At 44.5% G+C, this 25,697-nt stretch overlaps 1 protein-coding gene across 1 annotated transcript in view; it reads right to left on the reverse strand.

Moving 5' to 3' along the window:
- Positions 1-21,706, reverse strand: part of GJB3 (gap junction protein beta 3) — a 33,947-nt gene extending 12,241 nt beyond the window's left edge. Inside the window, exon 1 of the mRNA XM_048501404.1 lies at positions 21,518-21,706. The gene's annotated coding sequence lies outside the window, so the exon portion shown is untranslated. The remainder of the gene's footprint in view (positions 1-21,517) is intronic.
- Positions 21,707-25,697: the final 3,991 nt, after the last annotated feature.

Raw genomic sequence — 25,697 nt, forward strand, 5'->3', positions numbered from 1 at the left:
GGAAACTCTAAAGTCATGGATAGTTGGGTAACTACATTAAATGAGGGGGAGGAATACAACTCCCTCAAGTCTGTGCAAAAATCCACTTATGCACATTAATACTGATAATGCTATTTTAGATTAACACCAAACCTTAAGATTTTTTAAAAAGCACAGTGGGTGATATCCTACCACCCATTGTGGAAGTTCCTAAGGAGTGTTTAACTCCTTTTAAAGCCATCTTTGCCTGTGGCTATCACTACATCCTCTGGCAGTGAATTTTCAACTGGCTAAATTTTCTTCTTGCAGCCATGGATTAGATCCATGTCCATCATACCATGTAATTTGGCTCAAGCGTTATCCACCAAACACTTGCTGACTGCCAGGACCAAACTATATCACCAGATTTTTAACAAGTTGGGTCCAGATTCCCAGGCTCGGAATGCAGTTGTGGGGGGGCGGGAAAAGGGTCCTGTCTCTCCCTGCTCCTCAACCAGAGCCCTTCTTCCCTTCACAGTGACCCCAAATTCAGTTCAGAGAACCTGGACTCAGCTCACTAACACCCAGTTGTGTGGTCTATTTTTGAATGGACAAAACACAAGTGATAAGGGACACACAAAATTCTCCAAAAGGTCAGTCCCATTGCTTTTGAGCTGCAGTTGCCAAGGTCCTAGAAAATCCACAAATCTATATAAAATCTCAGAGCACTATATATATTATGTCAGATAGCTGCAAATATCTAGATACCTGGGTATTTTATTCAAACTTAAATGTAATGAGCATCCAAAGACAACACACATTTCTTTCTCTTGGTTCCAGCACAAAATGGCCTCACTGAGATGGAACTCCAAAAGGTGGGGCCACATCAGAAAAGGCTCTGCAATGTTCCCCCTCTTACCACACAACTTTTATTATGGATGTTATTACTTTCACAAGCTTTCTTGCTCAGAGTTGTGAGTTTTGAGTACAAGCACATATTGTGCTTTCACAGCATTGAACAGTGTATACATACAGTGCATGTTTGATGTTTCTGTAAATCAGCTGACTGCCTTTCAAACATTTATTTCTAGAATTGTGTTTTAGGTGGAATGTAGCAGTGAACTCTAGATCTGTCTCAGCTATATAGCTGCCCCAGCCTAATTAAAAAAATTAGGGCATCTAATCTGGTCTTTCAAAAAATGCTGGTGTCACAATATTAATGTGGGCTGGTGACTAGAAACAGCTAATCATTAAGCAATCATTTCTCTCTGACAGCCTCCCTGGCTGTTTGAAGCTTCATTAGGTAACCAGGAAAGATTGAATACGAATGGAGGTGAGGAGAAGGCTTCCGTTTGCCACACCCCAATTCAAATTCAGCATCTGCCACTCAGTCAGGAATGCTCAGCAACCAGGAGAGAAACCACTTCAAGAAAGTCTTTAAGCTTGATGCCACAGAACTGGCTAGCTTGTTAAAATCAATACCAGGAATTCAGACCACCCCCTGCACTTACATTTGGCTTTTAAAATCCCATGTAGGTCACACGGCTCCAAGAACAAGAGTAGCTGCAGAGGAGAGATTTTCTAAACCTTCCAACTTTAGCCCCACTTAGCATCCTGGACTGTGGTTCCAAATCTTCTCTTGCCTGCCCAATTGTTTGCTGCCAGTGGTGTATGTTTTCAGCCAGCGTGGGCTTCAGGGACTGAGGGGTTTGGGGCAAGTTGCCATCACTGGGCCTTCCTCTCCACAGTTTTGCCCTTTCACTTGGGCCTGGTTCCAGTCCAGATGGAGAGGGTGACATGAACTGTGGTAGCTGCTCCGTTTTCCTCATTGCACAGGCAAGCATTACAGGCAAACAGGCAGCATTTACTGGCAAACAGGTAGCACTTACGGGCAAACAGGCAGTAATTATCAAGAGAAGAAACAAGGGAGCCTGCATAAAGGGTGTTGGTGTGTCTGTTTTGATGGGAGGCCTGTGATACTAACCTTTGTCCTATATCTACTTTCCAGCTTTCTTCCAGCCGGATTTCCTTCTTGGCTCCTCCCTCTGTAACACCCTGTCTCTGCTATCCTTTCTTAAGTCCCTGCCTGTCAGGCCATTGCCTACTTTGTCCCACTTCTTTTAGCCTTTCTTGTCTCTTGATTAAACATCCTTACACTCCTCTTTTCCTCTGTCAACAGCATCCACTACTTCTGGATCTTAATTATGGTGAATTTTCTTTGCTTCCTGTCTAGTTCACCTTGTTTTGATCTAGTTCAAGACTGATGCTTCATCCCAAAAAGTATGGTCTCTACTAACCCGTCCTTTTCTGTTTCCTTTTTCACAAGCCATTGCTTACTTGGCAACTTTTTCTAAGTTTCATGTTCTTTTCTTCCATCTTCCAAACCTGCATCTCATTTTTGAGTAGGGTTTCAGTCTGGACTGAGCTGGTTTCCCAGTGAGCATTACCAGGCCCCAAAATGTTTTCCAAATGACACAACTATACTTGTATTGCACTAAAACACTACTATTCACAGTCCATTTTTATTGTTTCAAAATCTGTCGCCTTCATCCTGACAACAGATGATGTCATCTAGTAGCCAATGAGATTTGGCTGCATGGCAGTATCAATGAGCAGAAAGTGAAGTTGATATAGAGTAGGAGAATTTTACTTCCAGGATTACACTTATTTCGCCAGCATGGCCAATTGGCCATGCTGGAAGGGGCTGATGGGAATTGTAGTCCATAACATCTGGAGTGCCAAAGGTTCGCCAACACGGATATAGAGTAAGAATAAATAGGAAGATTTATCCTCGGTAAGCACTGTTGGTCCTCTGCAACATTATTCAATAATGAAATCTGATTGAGTAATAATGCAATGTCGCTGTTACTTAAATGAAGACTGATTCGAAGGGGAAACTTGTACTAGAAAATGAAATCAACTGTGGTTTCAAAGACTCCCTAATGGAAAGCTGCCGCTATACCTGAAGACGGTTACAAACTGCTTGGAGATTTAAAAAATTTCTGTCTCTTTAAAAGAGGTTTAATGAGGGGTTATTTAGCAAGTGATGTTATTTAAACTCACAAGCCAACTGCCTATTTCCACACAATAACTCTTTGTTAAAGGTATGGGATATTCTCTCCCCCATGCCTGAATATAGGGTTGCTGATTCCAGGTGTGGAAATTCCTGGAGATTTGGGGTGAAGCCTGGAGAAGATAGTTGGGGTAGGGAAGGACATCAGTGTAGCATGTTACCCTCCAGGTCACCCTCCAAAGAAGCCATTTCCTCCATGGAAGCTGGTCTCTGTTTGGAGATCAGTGGTAATGAGAGCTCTCCAGGCCCCAGCCAAATTGACCACTTTCTTTTCAGTCACAGAATATGGACTGGAAACTGCTGAATTCAGCTACTGGCTGTTGTATGTCCCTACACTAGTACTACCAGTCAGTGTCAGAGGACTTACTACCATGGCTGCAGCAGAATACAAAAATGCTCACATACAAAACTTTATGGGTTTATACAGTGGTGGGATCCAAAAATTTTACTAACAGGTTCTGATGGTGGTGGGATTCAAACAGTGGTGTAGCGCCAATGGGGCTGGGCGGGGCACGACAGGTGCGGGGCCAGGCATTCCAGGGGCGGGGCATTCCTGGGCGGGGCTGTGGCAAGGACACAGCTGCTGCGCCGGTCCTTGGGTGGGAAACGAATGCATGCAGGCGCAGGCTGCCACGCACGCTGATACACCTCCTGCTAGACTGCTTCAAGTTCTGCGCGCTACTGCTGAGGACCGGAGGAGGGGCATAACTAAGGCCAAAATCACGTGGCAAAATCACCAATTAGTAACCCCCTCTCGGCACACACAAATAATTAGTAACCTACTCTCGGGAACCTGTGAGAACCTGCTGGATCCCACCTCTGGAACACTTTAAAAACATTTGCACACTCCTTCCATTCCTCCCCAAATAGGAGCTCAAAACAGCTAATGAAAGAGTCAGTGTAAAGTATCAGGGGTTCAGGTATTTGGCTGGCATCAATCAGCAAGTGAACCACAAAGCAAAATTAAGAAAGGTCAAATAATGATTTGTATCCCTCTAGGATGATGGTCTGGATTGGAAAACTAAGATGCAGAGTAGGAGTCTCCATTCTTGCTGACCTGTGGATATTTTTGTAATTTTAAAAACTAGCAGTCAACAAAATGACTATATTGAGGTGCTGGGGCCAGTCACAAAATCTTGGGAACTTGCATGCCTTATGCCTGGCAGTTGTCTAGAATAAAGCAACTGTAGCTGAATGAGTTCTAAAGACTCTTCTGAGAGCCAATGTGGTGTAGTGATTAGAGTACCGGACTAGGATTTTGGAGACCCAAATTAAAATCCACTCAATGCCATGAAAGCTTGCTTAGTCCAGTCATATGCTCTCAGCCCAACTGACCTCAGAAAGCATTGGAAAGATCAAATGAAAGAGAGGGGAACACGAAAGCTTTAGGTTCCTACTGGGGGGAAAAGGCAGAGAATGGATGGATAAATAAAAATAAATAAATAAAATTAAGGTGGGGGAAAGGCAGGATTGGCTCCTTTCTGTGGAGGAGAGGTGATTGTTTGAAGAAGCAAATAGGCATGTGATGCTGCAGCACAGATGGCTAGCACAATTTTAGGTTCCTTTCACAACACAGGTCTGCATAATGCAGCCAACCAGTCATATATTGTGGCCTATGAGTGCTGGACAAAATATCCCTTGTTTTTTCATTCCTAAACAGGGTGCAAAAATCTGAGGTACCAAAGCAATTGGCGATTTGCTTTGCTATGGGCAGGTGAGCCTCAGAGGGTTGCCAGTTTCCAGGTGGGGGCCCGGCAATCTCCTAGAAATATTACTGATCTCCAGAGACCTGTCCCCCTAGAGAAAACAGCAGATGCACAAAGTGATTTTACAAGTGCCTGCTTCATGCAGTCAAGCAAGAGTTAACTGCTGAAGTCATATGCCTAGAATCACCTGAGCTTCTGGAAAGGTCTTTCGTTTCTTCTACCGAAAAAAAGGAGAGAGGCAAACACACAGACACAGATAGACTGAACAGACACCCAGGCAGAGGCGTAAAGTTTGCTCTTCCTATATTTAGTGTAAATTCATTTGTTGTTTAATAAAGTTGTACGAAACAATTCACCTGCATGCCCGACCTATTATTTATTCTGGTAATTCATTGCAATACAACACGGACTCCACATTGCTGCTGAGGTCCCTCTGCTCCCCCAAACCCACCTTCCTCAGGCTGCTCCCCCAAATCCCCAGAAATGTTTTAAAGGCAGAGCTGGCAACCCTAGCAGACACAAGATATATAATCGGGAGAAAGTTAATTTTTAGAATTATGGAAATAATCATTGCTTGGCTTGAGAGGGAAGCTCAGCATCTGTAACATGTCATTTCTCCATAAGTGGCTCCTGAAAGGGGCAGAGGTCAAGGTCTCCTTTGCATCTGGTCACCCTCTGGGTCTGGGTTTGCCAGTTTCTCAACCAGCCTCTGAACTCACATCTTTAACAAGTGCTGGATGGACAAACAAGAACAACCACTTGTGTTTACTGCAATCCTCTGGAAAATGTCGCTTGCAGATTTGGGGAGGGGGGGGAAGTGTTTTGTTTTTGCACTTGGGGATGCTGTTTACAGCAGAAGTGCAGTCTGGCCTATCTTTTTCTGGCCACTCGGCCACACTAAATCCATCCCCTCATCTGATCCAACTCTGGTTTACGACTTCAGTATTATGGCTTGTTTGGGGATGCCAGAGAAAGTTCCTGTGTTAAGCAAGCTTGTTAAAATTTCATAGGGCTGCTTTCTGTGCTTTAATCAAGGGCTTTGGAAGCTCTTGACTGGCACTTTTCATATCCTTGGAATGCATCGAGTGGGTAGGGCTGGTTTCCTCTTAACTCTACCCTGCCTGGCTCCCCCCAGCTGAGATTCCACAGGTAGTTGATGATTCATGTCTGATTTGCTTTGGAAACAGAGCATTCACTAGACCACAGTCGACATATCTTTTTCTTGGAGTGGCACTGCTTGGCTCGATTTTCATATTTGCAAAACGTCTCTGGCCAAGGGAGTCCTTTGCTGTATCGCCTTGATGAAATGCTGGGTGGTGCAGCAGATTTTGGAGCCCTTTTTTCGAATCGGGGATTGGGATGCAGAGTCTGTTCCTGCAGACTTTTGGCTGAGCCTGTCATAACTCGCTGTTGCCACGTGCGACCTGAGGCTGCAGCTCAGCCTTCCTCTTCCCTCAATGTGAGTTCACATTTAGTCGGAAAATAATCAGTGGTAGGAAGCATCAGCAATAGTCTGTCAGCCAGGTCTCATTTCTGAACCTGCGAGACCTTTCTGAAGAACCACAGAGTTCCCTGGAACAAAACACCATGTGGTATATTTACTAAAACTATTACAATGGCTCCCACCTCTGATGTTTGTAATGTGTTAGTTTGCTCTCATTGAGTGGAAGTCCTGCTCAGTTGGTTGGTCCTATGTTAGTTAGGAACTGTAAACTGCATGAGCTCCCTTGTCCTGAAACACCTCGCTCCCATCCCCTTCTCTTCTTCCTGACACATGGATGTTGTTCTGAACAGATGATGGTGTTTTCCCCATGGACAAAATTTCCTGGGATTGACCTGGGATCATATATTCCAGGGTGTTTTTATCCCAGTTTCTCCCTTCGCACAGCTGCCCGCCAGCGCATTCAGGCCAGGAGGAAGAACTCCAGTGAATTATGCACGAGCCCGTGGTTTATTTTCATTTTCCACATGAACGTTTACGTCATTTACATAGTTTACATATGTTTATTTAGTTTACTATGTATATTCCGTTTTTCCAATGTTCTGATTGGCTGCAGCTAAGGGGCGGGGAGAGCAGGCAGCAAGGGTGGAAATATAAACCGACCCATCTCTTGCAGTATTTGTATGGGAGCAGATTGATGCAGGCTTTTTCAAAAGAACCACCAATTTTATCGTTTTTGAAAGCCGCAGGATAAGGTAAATCTCGCGGGGTGGGCCCGATTGAGACCCAGAAGCCCTGCGAAAGTCATGGCCAAACCGGGATGGTTCACTTCCCTATCCCAGGATATACTGGCCGTGAGGAAAACACCTATTACTCTCCAAGGAACATCCCATCTCATTTGAGATTCACTGGTCTGCTTTGTTCTATGGTTTATCCCAGTTTTACGACTTCAGTATTATGGCTTGTTTGGGGATGCCAGAGAATGGCTCCTTTTCTAGGAGTGGAACAATTTGGTCCTTAAGAACAGCCGGACAGGTGAAAATTCAACAGGAGCAGCCTCCACCCACATCTATATGGCAAGAAAAATACATCTGCTAGGTTAAAAAAAAAGCAGTGGCAAGCTTTAACACTTATTTATTTATTTGGTTTATATCCTGTCTTTCTCTCCACATGGCTTCTATAATTCCCCTTTACTATAACTTCACAACGGCCACTTTGCGAAGTAGGTGAGGCAGAGTGCATGTGTGATTAGCTCACAGTTACCCAGGAAGATTCCAGGGCAGAGAGGGGATTCAAACCTGGATTGCCCAGATCCTTGTCTGACACTCTAACGATTCAGCAGGTTCGCACCGCTTCAGCAGAACCGGTTGTTAAAATGGTGTTTGTAAGAAACCAGTTAAATTATTTGAATCCCTCCACCGGAACCAGTTGTTAAATTATTTGAATCCCACCACTGACATTAACCATTTCATAACACTATCTATCACTTTTGCATACAAATCAGTACCATTTCGCACATGATCACATTACTTTGTGAGGTAATGCTGAGTGTGTATCTTCTATGAGTAATATGAATGGGAAAAAAATCCATTATGTCTGTAACAGGGTTGGGAAAAGGTGGGGAAAGGCCACGCATTCTCTACTCTTTAATTCATCCTGACTCATTCCACCCCCAGGGAAGCCAAAGTCCTTGCTGAGGTGGAAAAATCGACATCTGGGCTGTACCTCTTCTGACTGTACAACTGAATACAAAAATGCCCTCCTGCACATCTCTGGGAAAAGGTTAGGTTATATGCCAGTTTTCTATGTGCAGGGAGATTTAAATATATATATAAAATAAAGGGGGATTCATTGCACATTTACCCACACCTACAATTGTGTACTACCTCAGTGAGAACTAGTCCACTGAACACCCTGAGCGCAGAACCAGGGAAAGGAAATTACTTTTTTAACACGGAGATGAAAAGCAGAACAGTTCATGCTAAAGTTTAATTCTTTGCATTATTAGACAAGAACTTGATTAATAATTGGCACATTGAGCCATATCTACCACTGCCATATAAAAAAATTACACATGATCTAAACATAGTATGCACACTTTAAACCACATGTAATCATATCACTCTAAACTTTCCTACTTCAGACGCTATCTACCACAATATTTGAAATCAAGATCTAGCCACATTAGTTAGATCCTTAAATCTTTTATGTATTGTTTGTTTAACTAATTTAATCAGATCCCACATCTTAATATACTGATCTATTTTCCCAGGATGCTTCTGTCCTTTTGAAGCAATAAAAGGCCATGCTCCCTTGACAATAATTCCTTCATGAGATTCTTTGTGGCCAGCACAATTAAGCAAGAATGCTTCTGCTTAATGAAGACATCCGATATTTAACAACTGCTCTCACCAGTAGGAAGGTTTGTCTTTATGTTCAACCAAAATCTGCCCTCCTCTAACGTAAGCCCATTAGATCAGCTCACCTTTAAGAGTAGCAGAGAACAAGTCTTCGATCTCTTTCCTTATGATTTTATATTTCTTTATTAAAGTATGTCAATCCGATTTTTCTTCCCAATGGAGACCCAAAATGGTTTATGACATCGTTGTCCTCTCTTTTGTTTTATCTTTACCACAACAACCCTGTAAGGTAGGCTAGGCTAGGCTGAGATGCCGAAGTTCACCCAGCAAGCTTTCATGGCAGAACCCAGGTCCCCCAGATCCTAGTCTGGCACTCTACCCAATTTTCCACATTTGGTTGGCAGGAAATTGCAAGCGGTGCTTTTCAAAGTATAGAGACAAGCATTCTCACCCATTAATGTTTGCCAATTAGGCCACTGTTAAATGCACAGCACAGGGCGTAGGCTGGGAAGCGGACAAACAGCATCTTTAAGTTAATTAGACGAAATATATGATAGGAAAGTACTGGGTCACTTTCCAATATTGTATTAGTCAGGGCTGCAATCATAACCTACTTTTGCATTTCTTGGGTCCACATGAATGGAACAAAATGTTCATTAGTTGCAACATGACTGAATTTGCATTCATGCAACCTGTACTGGGGAAAGAATTATGCAAATATTCTTACAGGCAACTGTGATTTGCTCACCACGATCACCGGGAAGCCAAGGGCATGTTGGCACCAGCCTGCAGAGAACTTCTCCAGTTTTTGCTGGAGTCAAATTGAAATATCACAGTGAACTTTGGCAAAACTTTGCATCTGCAGTGCAAATGTCACAAATTGTGCTTTGAATTCGGAGCCTAAATCCCGCCCCCGCAATCTGACTCCTTGCTATGTTAAAAACAAAACAGAAAAAGACAATGAAGGCAAAGCCAGACTAAAAAAATACACCACTGCTCCCTGCAGAAATGTTTCCCGTACCAAAATGTTTTGATTCCTTTCCTTCCCCTTTTATAGCTTGCTACCTGTCTCAATAGGGTCAAATTTGAAAGGCACTCCCTAAGGAGATCTCAAAAACTATAAAGAGGTGTGTGTGTGTTCATGTTTGCTGTCAAGTCACAGCTGAATTCTGGCAATCCCATGCAGGGGTGTCAAACTCGCGAGCCTCCAGATGTTCATGAACTACAGTTCCCATCAGTCCTTCCCAACATGAGCTTTGGCTATACTGGCAAGGGCTGATGGGAATTGTAGTTCATGAAAATCTGGAGGGCTGCAAGTAAGGCAAGAGATGTTCAGATGTGCTTTGTCATTGCCGGCTTCTGTGTGGCTGAGAGAGTTCTGAGAAAACTGTGATTGCCCAAGATAACACAGCAGGCTTCTTGAGGAATGGGGAGGTAAACCTGGTTCTTCAGATTAGAGTCGACTGCTCTTAACCACTATACCATCAAGAGTTACAGTAAGTAGTATCAATAAGGCTTGGAATTTTTAGAAGTGCTGTTCGTGTTCAAACCACTTTAGGCAAACTGACCTGCATCTCCCCACTTTGCTCAGCAAAATTGGAACCCTTCCACCGTCGAAGAGCCACTGCAAGGAAGAAAGGAAGGCTTTACACTTTGCTGAGCTGAGTGGTGGGATGGAGAGCGTTGTCTTTTCATTCCCTTCACAACAATCCTGTAAAGCAGGCCAGGACAAGTATTTCTCTCAGTATAGATCTGTGTGACAGCTGCTTTCCTTGCAACAGGGTCTCTAAACAGACTTCGCACTCTCAAGGATCTGGTCTGTTTAAAGTTGCCAACTTTGGGTTGGGAAATTCCGGAAGATTTTGGGGTTGAACCTGAGGAGGGGAAGGTTTGAGGAGGGAAAGGAGCTCAGCAGAGATGCAATTCCATATAGTCTACCCTCTGAAGCTGCCATTTCCTTCAAGGGAATCTATCTCTGGAGGTTAGTTGTAATTCCAGGAGACATCTAGGCCTCGCCTGGAAGTTGGCAACTTTTGGTAGGTTATACCCCCAGCCAGGGGCGTACCTAGGCAAACTGGCGCCCGGGGACAAAACCTGAGTTTGGCGCCCGCCCCCCCGCCCGGAGTATGGGCGGCCACCAAACCTGGATGCTATTACCAGGAACCCCTCCTGGAGCCACCCTGAAAGTCTGGTGCCTCTATCTTCAAAAATGTGCAGCCTGCCTACACACTCAGAAATTCCCCATTGGCTACAATGGAGCAAAGTCACTGCAAAACAAAGAATCTTGGGCAAATTTCTTGGGGTGCCTGGAAGGGGTGTATTTTTAAAGCTAGTGACACCAAATTTTCAGGGTATCATCTGTTAACTATTCGTATGATGCTACCCAAGTTTGGTGAAGTTATGTTCAGGGGGACCAAAGTTATGGTCCCTCAAATGGGTAGCTCCCCATCTCCTGTTAGCTCCCATTGAAAACAATGGGGATGGGGGCACCCCATTTGGGGGCCCATAACTTTGCTCCCCCTGAACCAAACATCACCAAACTTGGGTGGTGTCATCAGGACAGTCTCTGGATGGTACCCTGAAATTTTGGTGCCACTAGCCTTAAAAGTGCGCCCCCTGCAGGCCGGAACGTGAAAAAACACTTTAAAATTTAAAAACCCGCAAACAACCCTGAAATGTTGGCGCCCCCCCATGTGACCAAATGGGGGGCGCCCGGGGACATAGGGTACCCCCTGTCCCTAGGCAGGAACGCCACTGCCCCCAGCCTTTTATTTCGCTTCCCCACTGTTGTGGAATAGGCAGGCACTAACTCTCGGGGGCTTCTGTTGACGCTGTCAGACCCAAACTATTTAAAAGAGCTTATGGAGCAGTTTGAATAGAGTTCCTCTTGGCCAATTACGCACAGTCCCATGACTTCAAAGAGAATTGGCCAGGTATTCTTTGTTATGGGGCATGTTCGGCATTCTTATCCACCACCCTATTTGCAGCAGGGCAGGCATTACCCATCAGTTGGCTTTTTGCTTGCGTTTGGGGGAGGGGAGTGATGATTCACAGTTCTCTATAGCGCACGAATGCTTTAATTTAAAATACAATCTGTAATTTTTATCTTTAATCTTATTAATAGATCGATCTATCAATCTATTGATAGATCAATATATTGACATAAAAAGGTGAACTATTAAAGAAAAGTCTTGAATACGGCCAGTGGTGGGATTCAAATAATTTAACCGGTTCTGGTGGTGGGATTCAAATAATTTAACAACTGGTTGTTTACAAGCCCTATTTTAACAACCGGTTCTGCCGAAGTGGTGTGAACCGGCTGAATCCCACCACTGAATATGGCATTGGAACACTGATTGTCTTTTATGGTGGGAAGTAAGGGGTGAGTAATGGTGGCATGTCAACTGCAAAACTGCAAAAGGACAACAAGAACTGTGGTTTGCTAAGCTCCCCAGGTTCACGAATGTCCGTCTCCCGATATGCTGTAAACCCAAGCATCAAGACTGACAGGCTTTTCCTGGTGTGGTCAGGAATCACTGATTGCTTGTGTATAAAACTACAAGGCTGGAGACATCCCAGTTTGTTGATCAAATGCAGGTGCAAATTGGGTGTTCGGACTGCTCTTCTTCTTATTTTTACATTTTTAGTGATAGTGTTGATTTATCGATCTATTGATATGGTTATGTAATGTAAATTTTTTTAAATCTAAAGATCTAAAGATATGCAGGAGCGGGGAGGCCATGGCAATAGAAATGATAGGTCAGGACAAGAAGTTGGAAGTAGTCGGCAACAGAGAGGAGAGCGAGGGGGAAGCATGCAAAGGAGCACATGGAAGTGTGTGTGTGGGGGGGTGGGGTGGGGGTAAGACTAGGCAAGCTGACTGGGCGTGGAGGGAGAAGGCCCGAGGCAAAGCTGTGCCCACTGACAAATCTGTCCTGCTCTGGCAGCAAAGCAAAATTAAAATCATGCTATAAGTGGATTTGCTTGTTGCGGAGTGAGTGAAAAGTGAAAGCAGGGTTGGAGGAAATACATGTTTACAAGAAATCTTGCTGCTGTGGACATTTGCCTCCACCTTGCAGCAAACACCTTGTGCGTAATTGGTCTTTATGTGTTTTTATATCAATTGTGTTTCCTTTTAATTCTTACAAATGGTTTATATTTTTGATGGCAATAAAGGTGTATGTATGTGTTTTTGTTTTCTGCTTTGATTTCCTGTTTTAATTTGTGTGTTTCAATTATTGCAATTATTTTTTTTGTTTATTTTGCCAATTTCCATGCTGCCTCTCCAGAGAACTTGGTTGAGATGTTGTAAAGTGCCATAAATGTAATTGATGATTTTGAAAGCCCAGCATTAAAAGCCCAGCCAGAACACGATAGGACAACCTAAAACATTATTGTTACCACTGAAAAAGAAGAGTTTGGATTTATACCCTGCCTTTCTCTTTTATAAGAAGACTCAAGGTGGCTTACAGACTCCTTTCCCTTCCTTTCCTCACAACAGACTTGTGAGGTAGGTGGGGCTGAGAGAGTTTCTAAAAATCCAGATCACCAGATAAGAGTCCTCCGCTCATGTGGAGGAGTGAGGAATGAAACCTGGTTCTCCAGATTATAGCTCACCTGCTCTTATTCACTATACCACCCTGGCACTACATCACGCTTTGGCTCTGGCTGTGTCAGGAGAATGGTGGCAGATCAAATCAAATCAAATACCTTTAGTGGCATATAAATAGAAAGAAAAAGATAACATCACAACCTTCCAGTTAACACAATTTAGAACGATTTAAAATTACACTGTTTAAAAATTTGACCACAGCTTCCAACACCTCGTAGGAATGACTGTTTAGGACAGAGGTCTTCAAACTATGGCCCTCCAGATGTTCAGGAACTACAATTCCCATCAACCTCTGCCAACATGGCCAAGTAGCAGGGCTGATGGGAATTGTAGTTCCTGAACATCTGGAGGGTCATAGTTTGAAGACCCCTGGTTTAGGAGAAGTATAATCTTCCGTTTGTCAGTAGTCCCTTCCCTTTCACACAAGAGTGGGGTTATATACTTCTCCCTATTTAGAACATAGAAAGGACAATATAACAACATATCTTATACAGATTCCACACACGTCCAGTTCACCTGGGCATTTCCTATCTTTATATGGGAGCCCAAGACGGCGTCCTTGTTGGAGGGAGGGAGGTAGAGCATTACACCTGGCAAGACTAAGTGCTCTACCGAGCCTCAATCAATAGATAAAGATATATGGCAACTGTTAATCTAACAAAGGGGATTTCCAGAAACACTGGGGAACAGGATTTGTTGGCGGCCTCCAACATCTGTTGGAATTCTCTGTTGAAAAGTCTTTCCTTAATGACTCTGAAGACCTCTTGCTCTGTTAACATTGACAAATCATCAACAGGAATCCCCAGGTCATTGAGCTTGGTTTCAGTTCTGGACCACCACTTGGAAGAATGGAGAGTAGAGAAAGCCTGGAATGTAAGGTCAGATTCTTCACGGTTGAAACATATTCTGGCCCCAAATTTGAATGTACGACACGAGGCCAGTGTTTCCAATCCATGTTGGTCTGTTTCAAGGCACAAGGCTGCGTAGGGGGTAGAGTGGAGTATACTGAGGATTTTATAAAGAAAATGTCACTGCACCCTTTCAACCTATTCCATGCCCCAATCCAATTAGGAACCCCATAGAGCAGTGGTGGCGAACCTATGGTACTCCAGATGTTCATGGACTACAATTCCCATCAGCCCCTGCCAGCATGGCCAATTGTAGTCCATGCACATCTGGAGTGCCATAGGTTCGCCACCACAGCCATAGAGAATTTGCTGCCATACCATGTACGGTGGCATATATAAATAATCTAGATAAGTAAATAAATTTAATATCGTCATGTTGCAGATTGGAGACTCCCTTAGCTGAGGTGCTTAGCTCTAGTGGAAGAACCCTCCTGCTGGAGGAAAGTGCCTCCGCTAGTGGAATGGATCAGACAGATCCATGTTTGAGTGCCCACACAAAAGTACCTCCTAGACGACAACTCACCCTGTTAGCTGCTACACTACACCAGCTCTTACTAACTCATTTCCCATCGGCTTTCAAAGAGCAGAGTACCAGAAAAAAATCCATTCTGCTGTAACACATAGCTAGGGTTACCAGCTCTGCATTTGGAAATTCCTGAAGATTTGGGGTTTGAGCCTGGGGAAGGTGTGGTTTGGGGAGAGGAGAGACTGGTAGAGTATACTACCATGCAGTCCACCCTCCCAGGCTGCCATTCTCTCTGCGGGAACTGATCTCTGTAGTCCGGAGATGAGCTGTAATTCTGGGAGACCGCCAGGCTCCACCTGGAGGCTGGCAACTCTACACAGAGCTGGAAAGGCAGCCACCAAGTCCTCTGCATTCCAATGCACTGGGCATAGGAACCAGTGCTGGGAAGGAAGGTGGCCTCGTGGAGCCACATCTCATCAGATCCCAGAAGCTGCTTGGAAGGGAGACCACCAAGGAAGACTCTGCAGAAGGAGGCAATGGAAAAAAAAACACCCTCTGCTTCTCCCTTGCGCTGAGCTCCTGTTTCTGGGATCACCATAAGTTGGTTGTGGCTCGATGGCACTTATGTATGCCCAGAGGAATCCTAAGAAGGTCTCCTTACGTCTATTATTTACCCCCAGGTGAGGGTTCTTAGAGATGCAGCAATAGACTTGCAAAGGAGTTGGATCAGACTGAATTCCTGAGAAGCGCTGACCCTTCCATTGAGTTGCCAGCTGACCAAAAGAAAAGAAAAAGCAGCTTGTGCAGCAGAAACCAGCAGGTGAAAGATTTTCTCAGAATGAATACAAGAATAAATGGATGTGAATGTCTGCAGATCAGGTGGCTTTCAAGGACCAGGCACAGGAGCTGCTATGGGAAAAAAAATATTGGCCATCTTGTCCTAAATACTATCACTTGGATTTAATCCTCACTATTCGTGGGCCTGCTGTATTCCTGAATTTTAAACTGCCATTCTAGGAATATCCCACAGAGGGGTTGCCAACTTGCACATTTTAAAACCTGGTCCTTTTCCTTTGCATTTGAAAAAACAGAAATTTGGCAGCAGAAATTTTTTCAGTCTCGGAGACATGTAGGGAAATGCTGCCTGTTAAGCTGCTGTTAAAAACACAGGAGCGGGGTTTTTTAAAAGTCGACAGCAGTGCTCTTAATTGGCATTTCTTGTAAGCGATAGCCAGACTTAATACCTAAACAACTTGTCTACCCTTTCTAAATATCCAGCATCCAAACACATTGCTTCTTTAAACAGAGAAACATCCAAACATTTTCTACTCTAATCAAAACCCTGGGTTTTTAACTCTGCTTTCCCTGTGTTCCAGGCAGTCCTTCAATAGGAGTTCACTGGTTAGGGAGTACATTGGAGGTGAGCTTTCAGTCTAATGGCGAAAGTGGAATTAACCTCATAAATGCTGCAGCAGTCTGAACCCATCTGCCAGTCATTTTATGCTTGGGTTGTTGCATCTTATAGGGGTTCGAAGCCACAGTGATGGCCTGAACAGCCCATAGTGAGGCCCAGAGCCTAGAGAATGGAGCTTGGATCAGAGACCCAAATGCAAGTCTTGACCCTTTCCAGAGGTTCTTTCTGGAAAGTTGGGCATGTCACTTTTCTCAATGTGTGAGAAACCACACTGTGAGGAGGACAAAATGTAAGGAAGTCCGTAAACATCCTGCATGGTTCGAGTGTCAGACAGAGATCTGATAGACCCAGGTTTGAAGCCCTGCTCTTAAATGGAAACTCACTGGTTGAACCCCCACAGAAAATTAAATACAGATATAACCAGGTTTCAAAATAAACTGCACCTTTTCATCAAGGTTTCAACCTCCCCACTGCAGCATGTTTTTAGTGAAGGCATCTATGCCTATCTCGATTTCAAAGAATGTGACAATCCCCACTTACACACGATCAGCTTGGAGGTCTATCCTGATTGGCTGTCGTGCCATGTAGGGGTGAGACCTTTTTTTGTCACGACAGTACATGGTAACGTGAGCACATAAACGCGTACGAGCGATATGCAGCTTTTTTCTGATTGACCTCTTGTGCCCACGTTTGACTGGTTCCCATTCTCTTGTGCCCACGTTAGAGCGGTTCTCTTGTGCATACGTTCCAACGATAGCCTCAGCCGAGCGAAACAGAAAAAGCCGAGCGAAACAAACAAAAAGGCTGCGTGTGCATCGTGCACAGTCCACTGCACTCTAATTGGCTGGAAGGCATTTGCGTCACTCTCTATGGCGGGAAATTTGAAACCACATTAGACCCCCGAACCTCCCCACCGATCTGGATTGGAGACGTGTTTTTTTTTAAGGTTCACATTCATGTAGGTTTGGGAAAAACACGGGATAAGGGGCGGGGGAGTGCCAGAACCGCAATGAATCTGTATTTGGCAGTTCAGCTGTGGGGAGTACTTCGTGAAACCTGGATATTTCAGGTGAGTATCCCAGGATTAATCGGCAGTGGGGATATCTCCCCAGTGTGACTTTGGGTCAGTCACACATGCTCAGCCCTCTCAGTCTAACTTACCTCACTGGATTGTTTTGAAGATAAATATGGAGGATAGGAGAATGAAGTAAGCCACCTTGGGTCCCCATTGGGCAACAAAGTTGGGTATAAATGGAGTAAGTAAATAAAACAGTTTATAAAGTAGTTTTCAAATGAAATGCTACATGAGATGATAAATTCCTTACTGAAGCATCACCATTAATAATTGATCAAGCGAATTCACATGCTACATTTCTCTTGTAACACAGACCTTACAAACAATATGCTTACTCAAAATCCTAACCCATTTAGTTCTACCACCCCAATGTATCTTCTCTCAGCCCCCTATCCGTAATGAGAAAGTTTTGCATTTATGCAGTGCTTTGCGCATATTCATAGCATCTGCTCTACAGCTGCTAATGAATAACATGCTGCCAAGTTGCAGTTGACTTTTGGTGACCCCAAACACAAGACATTCAAGCAAAGAAAGGAGCAGAGGTGTCTTTGCCAGTGCCTTCCACCCCAAAGCACCTCCCATCTTCCTGGGTGGCCTCCCATCCAAGCAGTAATTTTGGCAAACCCTTCTTAGCTTCCAAACTTGGACAAGCTCAGGCTCAGCCAGGCTGTTCTATTACAACTAATTTTAAAGCATCTCAAAACTAAAAAATGAAAGACAAGCTCTGCTTGTCGATTTACAGTTAATATAGCTTCACTCCTTAGGATAACCATGTTCTTCCCGTAGATCTATGGATGAGTGTTTGTGTCAAAGAGGGGTAAAGGGGATGGGGTGAGACTCAAGGCAGGGCCTAAGTTAGACATAGTGTCTGGAGGCAGAGAAGAGAGGAATTCAAATAATAAATTGCTGTAGATGCCTTCAGTAAGTGAGCCACAGTACACGTTCTAGAACAGGGCAAAAACGAACTAGATCACTGAGCACACATCAGAATTTCCTCAGCATCCTCTGCAACTCCTCCTTCACCCAAATGAAGCTGATTGCAATTTCCGGATCAATGAGAGGAAGTTCTTTGTTACACAACACATCACACATCATTAACTTATGAGTTTCTGTCACACGCTGATGGCTGCTAACTAGAGCATTCCAAAGGTTTAAACTAAAGGAAGGAGGAAAATGGAGCTTCCATGTGCAAAGGCTATTGACCTTTGGGTACCAGGTGATGAAGGATAGCTGCCACACTCAGGGCCATGTTGGTGCATGTCTTGAAGTCTATTTCTTTAAAGTCCTGATTTGGATGGAGTACCGAATCAGGTTTAAGGTTCTGGTACTCACCTTTAAAAGTCTAACTGGTCTGGCGCCTCCATATATGTTCCTCAAATAACTTTATACTTAGCTAATCACAACTACCTGGGGGTCTGCGGCTGTCCTCAACCAAGGCTGGGCCTTTTTCAATTCTGTCCCCAGCCTGGTGGAACGCTTTGTCCTGGGCCCTGCAGCACTTGGTACAGTTTCACATGGCCTTATGATTCAGGCAGCAACGGTATCTATCTAGCAGCCCTCTCCCCCTTTCCCTTCTTTCTCTTTTCCCCTTTTCTCCCCTTTAATGCCTGGTGTGATTGATGATTTATGAGAAATAATGTAACTGTTATTAACCCTATTGGAGATTAATGGTGCTGAGAACTGAATGAGAATGTTTTGTTGATTTCCTTGCTATTACTTAATGTTGGAATCCGCCCTAACCCAGCAAGGGGAAGGGCGGTCTATAAACTGAATAAAATAAAAATAAATCTGTCCTGCTACTATTGGAAGCTAGATGGAGCTTTGGTAGGATCCAGCAGGGTTATTCCCTTTGCAAAGGGAGTAACAAGAGCACTTGTTTCCAATGGTGCGCTGCTTCTTGTTGCTCCCCTATTTGGAAGCATGCTGTGAGCCCTGGTGGACCTGAAATGTCTCTAAACCAGGCCTAACAGAGTGAGCCTTGTGAGGAAACAAGCTGCAAGGCCGTAGGGGAGCATGGCCATTTATCCAAGCAGTATCAGCACTGGCCTTGGCTCACCTTCTGGCTCCTCCCACAAGCCAGTGGCATCATTGGAAGTGGCAGCTGGTCAACTTTGGTTCTGAAAAGCCAAGTGGTCCGTGAGGCACTGGTTGAGAGGCTGGGGCGCAGTGATGCTTGTTCCTGACCCCTAGTGGCTCTTGAGGGCCGCAGCCCTCCAGGACATTTGCAAGTAAGTTAAATGGCCCATCCACTAGTAAAGTGGGCTCTGGTTTGTGTTCAGGCCCTCTACGTGGGAAAATAAGAGAATGCCCTTGACCACAGACAGAGCCTGCTTTTCCTCACTGCCAATAATAAAAGGGCCCGTACATCTAGGATTGGGGCCATGAGGCTGCCAGGCAATGAGTGAGCCTTCCAGGTAAGATCAGCCCCCAAATCTTACATTTTGGAAATGGATATCCAAATATTGAGATATTCAGTGTGGTGTAGTGGTTAGATCAGGAGTCCTCAACCTTTCTGAGCCTGCGGGCTCCTTTCAAATTCTAGTGTGGTGGGCACACCCATAAAATGCCTGATCGAGGAGGTATAGCCAGCCACAAAATGACTGTTGAAACTCACCTTCATTGAAATGCTTGTGCTGTGGTGGCAGCTGCTGCCAAACCAACATTTTTAAAAATCTGCACAGCCAATCAAATCTTCGATGGCCAATCAGAAGCCTTGTTGACCAAAAGCCCCATTAGGCCCCACCCACTTTCTAAAAACACATGGTGGGTGCCAGGAAAGGTGCTGGTGCATGCCATGGCACCAATGAGCACCAAGCTGGGGACTTCTGAGTTAGACTGTCAGACTTGCATCTGGGACACCCAGGTTCAAATCCCAACTCTGCCATGGAAGCTTGCTGGACAGCCTAGGGCCAATCCCACATTCTCTGCCTAACCTACCTCACAGGGTTATTGTGAAGATCTAATAGAGGACAGAAGAATGATATAAGCTGCTTTGGGTCCCCATTGGGGATAAAGGTGAGGTCTATGTGAAGTCAATAAATAATCAAAATATAAATGCAAGAATCTTGAAGGACAGGTTCACGCAAATTTCACATGGTGACTATGGCATGAAACAATGACTGGTGGGCGTGAATTGGTGGAATGCTCAATGTATTTAGGATGGGGCTGCAACTTTGCATGCAGAAGTTCCCAGACTCAATCCTCGGCATCTGCAGTTAAAAGGTTTAGATAGGAGGAGATGTGAAAGACTTCCAACTGAGAACCCGAGGAGCCTGTCTCTAGCCTGCCAGTCAGACTAGAGACAACTGACCTTGCTAGACTATGGGTCTGACTCATTATATGGTAGTTCCACATGTTCAACTTTTCAGCAGAGTTATTCATGGACTCCATTGCCAGGTATCAAACATATGGTACACATACATAGAAAAAATAAATAAAGCATGCACATCAACAACCATGCATAAATTCACAGAATCACCAAGCATTTCCCCTCTTTTCTAAGTATATATTAGTGTATGTGTACATATGAATATTAGACTTCCCTATGATCTCTCGCTGTCTCACACACTGATTTCAGAAATCCCAACCTTTGTCTCAAAGAACATAGTAAGTATCCTGTATTTCAAGAGCACGTCTGCCACAGAACTCTGAAAACAAAACAAAACAGATTCCATCGCTTCATAAGGACCTTTGTGTTTTTTTTCCACTCCCTAAATAGTACCAGTCACTACCACTTTCCTTTGTAAGGAAATATATTCCCAAGATATACCGGTGATCAACTCACCATCTTCCCTAGCTAAGAAAGAGAGAGAGAGAGAGAGAGAGAGAGAGAGAGAGAGAGAGAGAGAGAACAATGTAAAAGTTTTAAAACTTCATGTTCTCTGAAATCAAAAGTACTTAAACATGCTGACTTGGGCTGAATCATGCCAAAACAAAGTGAAGTCACCAGCAACATTACAAACTCCTGAAATTATACGAAATATTTCTGCCTTAACCTTTTCCCTCTACCCCTTGACGGCCCTGTTTGTTCTTTTCAGATTTCCAGTACACAAAACCCGCCAGCAGCTAAGGTGAGCAGAACAACTTAAAGAAGGAAACAGATTCTTCCCTGTAACATGCATCAAAAATGTCTGTGCTGTCGTTGAGATAACATCGACCAGATGGGGTGAATTTGCTGCTTGGCAAACCGATGGCAAAAGTTTCTTCCAGTTCGAGTGGAGCTGCAGCGAGAAATTGGATCCAGACAGTGTCCGTGTGCATCAAAAACACATCAATTGAACGCTGTTTTGCCGAAACAATTCAGATCCGCTTACTGTTTATGATATATTAATCATTTTAACAGTGCGTTTATAGGAAACATTTGCAGTCGTTAAGTGCATGTCAGGTTACTTTGTACTAGTTTGTTTCAAATATAAATAAATCTCTGACTGTCCGTCTGTCCAGCAGGGTAGCTAGTTGCCAAAGTCCTTTTTTAACACTAGTAAAACGTGAAAATGCCACTTACCAACTCAGAACCTTCTTTGGCCTTCCCCCAGAACTTGCCAGCCTCACCTAGAAGAGCAGCAGAGAATTGCCCCAGAGGTCCGAGTCCCCTCGCTGGAGGGCTTATGCCATGAAACTTTCTCTCCTATCCAGGCAAAAGAAGCACTTAAAGATCGCGGGGTCCTTGTATTGCCGTGAGCTGCCTCCTTCTCTACTGAACTGAGTAATGTAGGTGTGGTTTTTTTTGAGGTTGTGCAAGGGGAAAGGAATCCTTTTTTGCGAGTGGCAAAGGCGGGAAGGGGGAGGAGGAGGAGAAAAATCAGAGTAGAGTTTCACTGGGCTGGTTTGGCAGCCAGCCTGGCTGCAGAAGAACAGAAAGGAGGCAGCAGGAGCTGATCCCCAAAGGTCGGCTTGGCAATTGAGGTGTACCCCTTCTCCTCTCTCCTCTTGTCCCAGGCCAGGATGAGAGATCTCACTTTTTCTCTGCAGATGGCACTTGGCCTTTGAGAGCAAAAAATCCAAACTTCACATACACGCTACAGGGGTCAGTGCTATCAGTCACAGACCAGGAAAGGGATTTGGGCGTCTTAGTTGATAGTTCCATGGGAATGTCAACTCAATGCATGGCAGCTGTGAAAAAGGCAAGCTCTATGCTGGGGATCATTAGGAAAGGAATTGATAATAAAACTGCAAAGATTGTCATGCCCTTATATAAAGCAGTGGTGCGACCGCACTTGGAGTACTGTGTCCAGTTCTGGTCGCCACATCTCAAAAAGGATATTGAGGAGATAGAAAAAGTGCAGAGAAGGGCAACAAGGATGATTGAGGGACTGGAGCACCTTCCCTATGAGGAGAGGCTGCAGCGTTTGGGACTCTTTAGTTTGGAGAGGAGACGGCTGAGGGGGGATATGATTGAAGTCTATAAAATTATGCATGGGATAGAAAATGTTGACAGAGAGAAATTTTTCTCTCTTTCTCACAATACTAGAACCAGGGGGCATTCATTGAAAATGCTGGGGGGAAGAATTAGGACTAATAAAAGGAAACACTTCTTCACGCAACATGTGATTGGTGTTTGGAATATGCTGCCACAGGAGGTGGTGATGGCCACTAACCTGGATAGCTTTAAAAGGGGCTTGGACAGATTTATGGAGGAGAAGTCGATTTATGGCTACCAATCTTGATCCTCTTTGATCTGAGATTGCAAATGCCTTAACAGACCAGGTGCTCGGGAGCAACAGCCACAGAAGGCCATTGCTTTCACATCCTGCCTGTGAGCTCCCAAAGGCACCTGGTGGGCCACTGCGAGTAGCAGAGAGCTGGACTAGATGGACTCTGGTCTGATCCAGCTGGCTTGTTCTTATGTTCTTAGAGCTGACTGCTCCAGGTGACAAGTTTGGTGCTACCCAGTTTGGGTGTTCGCCCCGTTCTGGAGCCCCTGATAGTATGTGGGAGAGGAGCACATTGTTTGAATTAGGGTTTTTTTCCCGCCTTAGGATCTCTATAGAATCTCTGTACGCGGTGCTTTTACAACAGAACCTGAGTGAAAATGACAGGTCTCTGCCCAAAAGAGCTTGCATTATAAATGCCAGGAATAGGTGAAAAATGGGGAGAGCACTGGAAATGCAGGGTGAGAGTAGAAGAATGGTGGCAAAGATGCAGGCTTCATTTTAATTAGGAGAAAAACCTGCTCTGTGGAGATGTGCCTATGAGAAGACTAGTGGATAGAGGAATGGTGGCCACGTTTCTCCTCTGGCATCTAACACCGTCAGTGTGGCTCAGCTGTTCAACTAGGATTAAGGAGGCCCAGGTTCAACTTCCCCTCTTGCTGGATGACCTTGGGTGAGTCACATACTCTCGCCCTAACCCACCTTGCAGGGTTGTTGTGAGGATAAAATGAATGAGGGAAGAATGCTTTGGGTCTGCACTGGGGAGAAAATCAGAGTATAAATGAAGTAAATTAATAAGCATGCAGGATAGGCAATGGCTTTCCCCACTGGAAAGCTGGTTTGAGAAGGTTTGCCTGTTGAAGTTCTGCCTGCAGTGTGGCTTTTTATTTATTTATTTATTTATTTATTTATTTGATTTCTATACCGCCCAATCCCCAAAGGGCTCTGGGCGGTGTACAACATGGATTCCACATACAGTATATAAACAAAACCCCATTAAATTAAAATGTAAATTTAAAAGTTTAAATATTTAAAACGCAGCAGTAATTCAGTTTAGGTGGATTCCACACAGCCAATTTATAACAAGTTGCAGTCGTTATAAATGAACCTGTTTTTGTTTTTCCGTTGCATGTATGCTTTGTATGTGCTCAGGAAGTGATTGGACCCATGGAAACAATTCGGGTTGCTTTCACGCCTTCACACGGAAACACTTCCCAGCTGCGAAGAAATGAACCCCACAATCTGATTGGCTGCACTTGCATAGCTTTGCATTTCAAAACACAAAATTAGACAAAGAAAAAGGGGCTCTCCTGCAATGGCCAGACAATAATGAATGCGTTGCTGTAGAGCACCGAATGAAATGGTGGACATCCTTGCTGCCACAGGGAGAAAACATGCTTGGGGGACTTGTGAAATAGTGGGTGCTCAGAGAATCTGTCCACAACATGCTGGGGAAACTGCACAGAATGGTGGGCGGGCAGACTCCCTGAAATGGCAGACAGCGGCAGAACCTAAAATGAATGAGTTGAAGGAAGGAAATAAAGCATCTCCTTCCTCTTGTGTTTCCATCGGAGCACCTCCAACAGGGGATTGTGCAAAAGGATCACTGGTGTAGCGATTTTTGTAAAACCCAGGTTGAGAGAAATACGATGGGCCTGAGTCGTTTTGGGGAAGAGACCTGTGCAAAGTTGTTCCCCAAAATGCTATATATTATATCCTGCAGACATTATATTTGTGCTTTTTGGAATCCACCTGAGTTATACGCTGCCTCATCAGAGTACTGCTTAATTAAAACAACACTTTGGCAAGGTTAAAATCAGCAAACGATTAAAACAAGACATTAAAATGGAAAGGGGCTACAGGAGAAGTGACTGAAAGAGCTCCTTGCCTTGGGCCTGCCTCCCGATGTTATAGCCATGCTCCCTCCCAATGAGATGTTCTCCACTATAAAATCTAGACTTTTTGAATTAGAACATCAGGAATTGATGGCTCATGCAAAAACAGTTCTGCTCTCCCCTCTCCCTTTGGCATCCCATATGGCCGCCTAGGCCTAGGTGTGGCCAGATAGTCGTCACTCTTTCTGATCCGGAGCACCGACGTGCCATCACTTTGGTCAGATGCGATGTGCTTCCTTCCCCTTTGAGGGATAGAAGAAGCTCCGAAACACCCCATAGCAAGCATTTTTGCATCTGCATGTTGAAAACTGCAGAAACTGTACGCCAGGTTCTGTAATATTGCCCCCTTCATAACCGGTCCAGAACAAAGTTCCTCTCGACCTTTTTTGATGGGCTGAGAGTGCTGGTCAGACCAGCAGAAGACAGTTTATCTGTTAAACAACAAATCCAGCGATGCTTTAGAGCAAACGGCCAGGTTTTTATGCACGGTCATAAACAAACGATCTTAATTTTGCTTTGTACTTTGCCTTTTAATTTTTGCCTTTTATTTTAAATCTTTGTACTATGCCATTAAAGGTTATCTGTATCTATATCTAAGTGACTGAAAGAACTGATCCATAGAGGCTGTGCTTCACTGAATGTATCAGCCAACTTCATACAGCCAGCCACTTCCAAGAGCATCAGATAAGAACAGGATTATGTGTTTGGCTATCCCTCACAACTGCGGAAGAAAGGCTGATCTGTTTGCGCTGCATTGCTGGGCTCCATTACTCCGCCTACCCTCAAGGCCCAGTAATTCCCCCTGGTCCTGTCTGACTTGGCTATAAAAATGAAGTCTTGCCTGGATCTGACTGGGGATCAGACAGCATCTGTCCTTTGGGTTGTGATCTTTCGATGCTTTCCAAGGGCACCTACTCCCCTGCCTTATTGCTTCTCCCACATCCCTCAGGCGGGGCCTATCATGAAACAAAATGAAGCTGAGCTGCTATCCTCCACATGGGACCTTGAGATCTCTCAGAGTTAGTACTGATTTCCAGACTACATAGAACCGTTCCCCTGCAGAAAATGGCTTTTAAGGAGGGTGAACTGTATGGCATGGTACCCTGATAAAGTCCTTCCCCTACCAAGTCTCACCCTA

The sequence above is a fragment of the Sphaerodactylus townsendi genome, linkage group LG06 (genome assembly GCF_021028975.2).
Source record: "Sphaerodactylus townsendi isolate TG3544 linkage group LG06, MPM_Stown_v2.3, whole genome shotgun sequence".
NCBI lineage: Eukaryota > Metazoa > Chordata > Lepidosauria > Squamata > Sphaerodactylidae > Sphaerodactylus > Sphaerodactylus townsendi.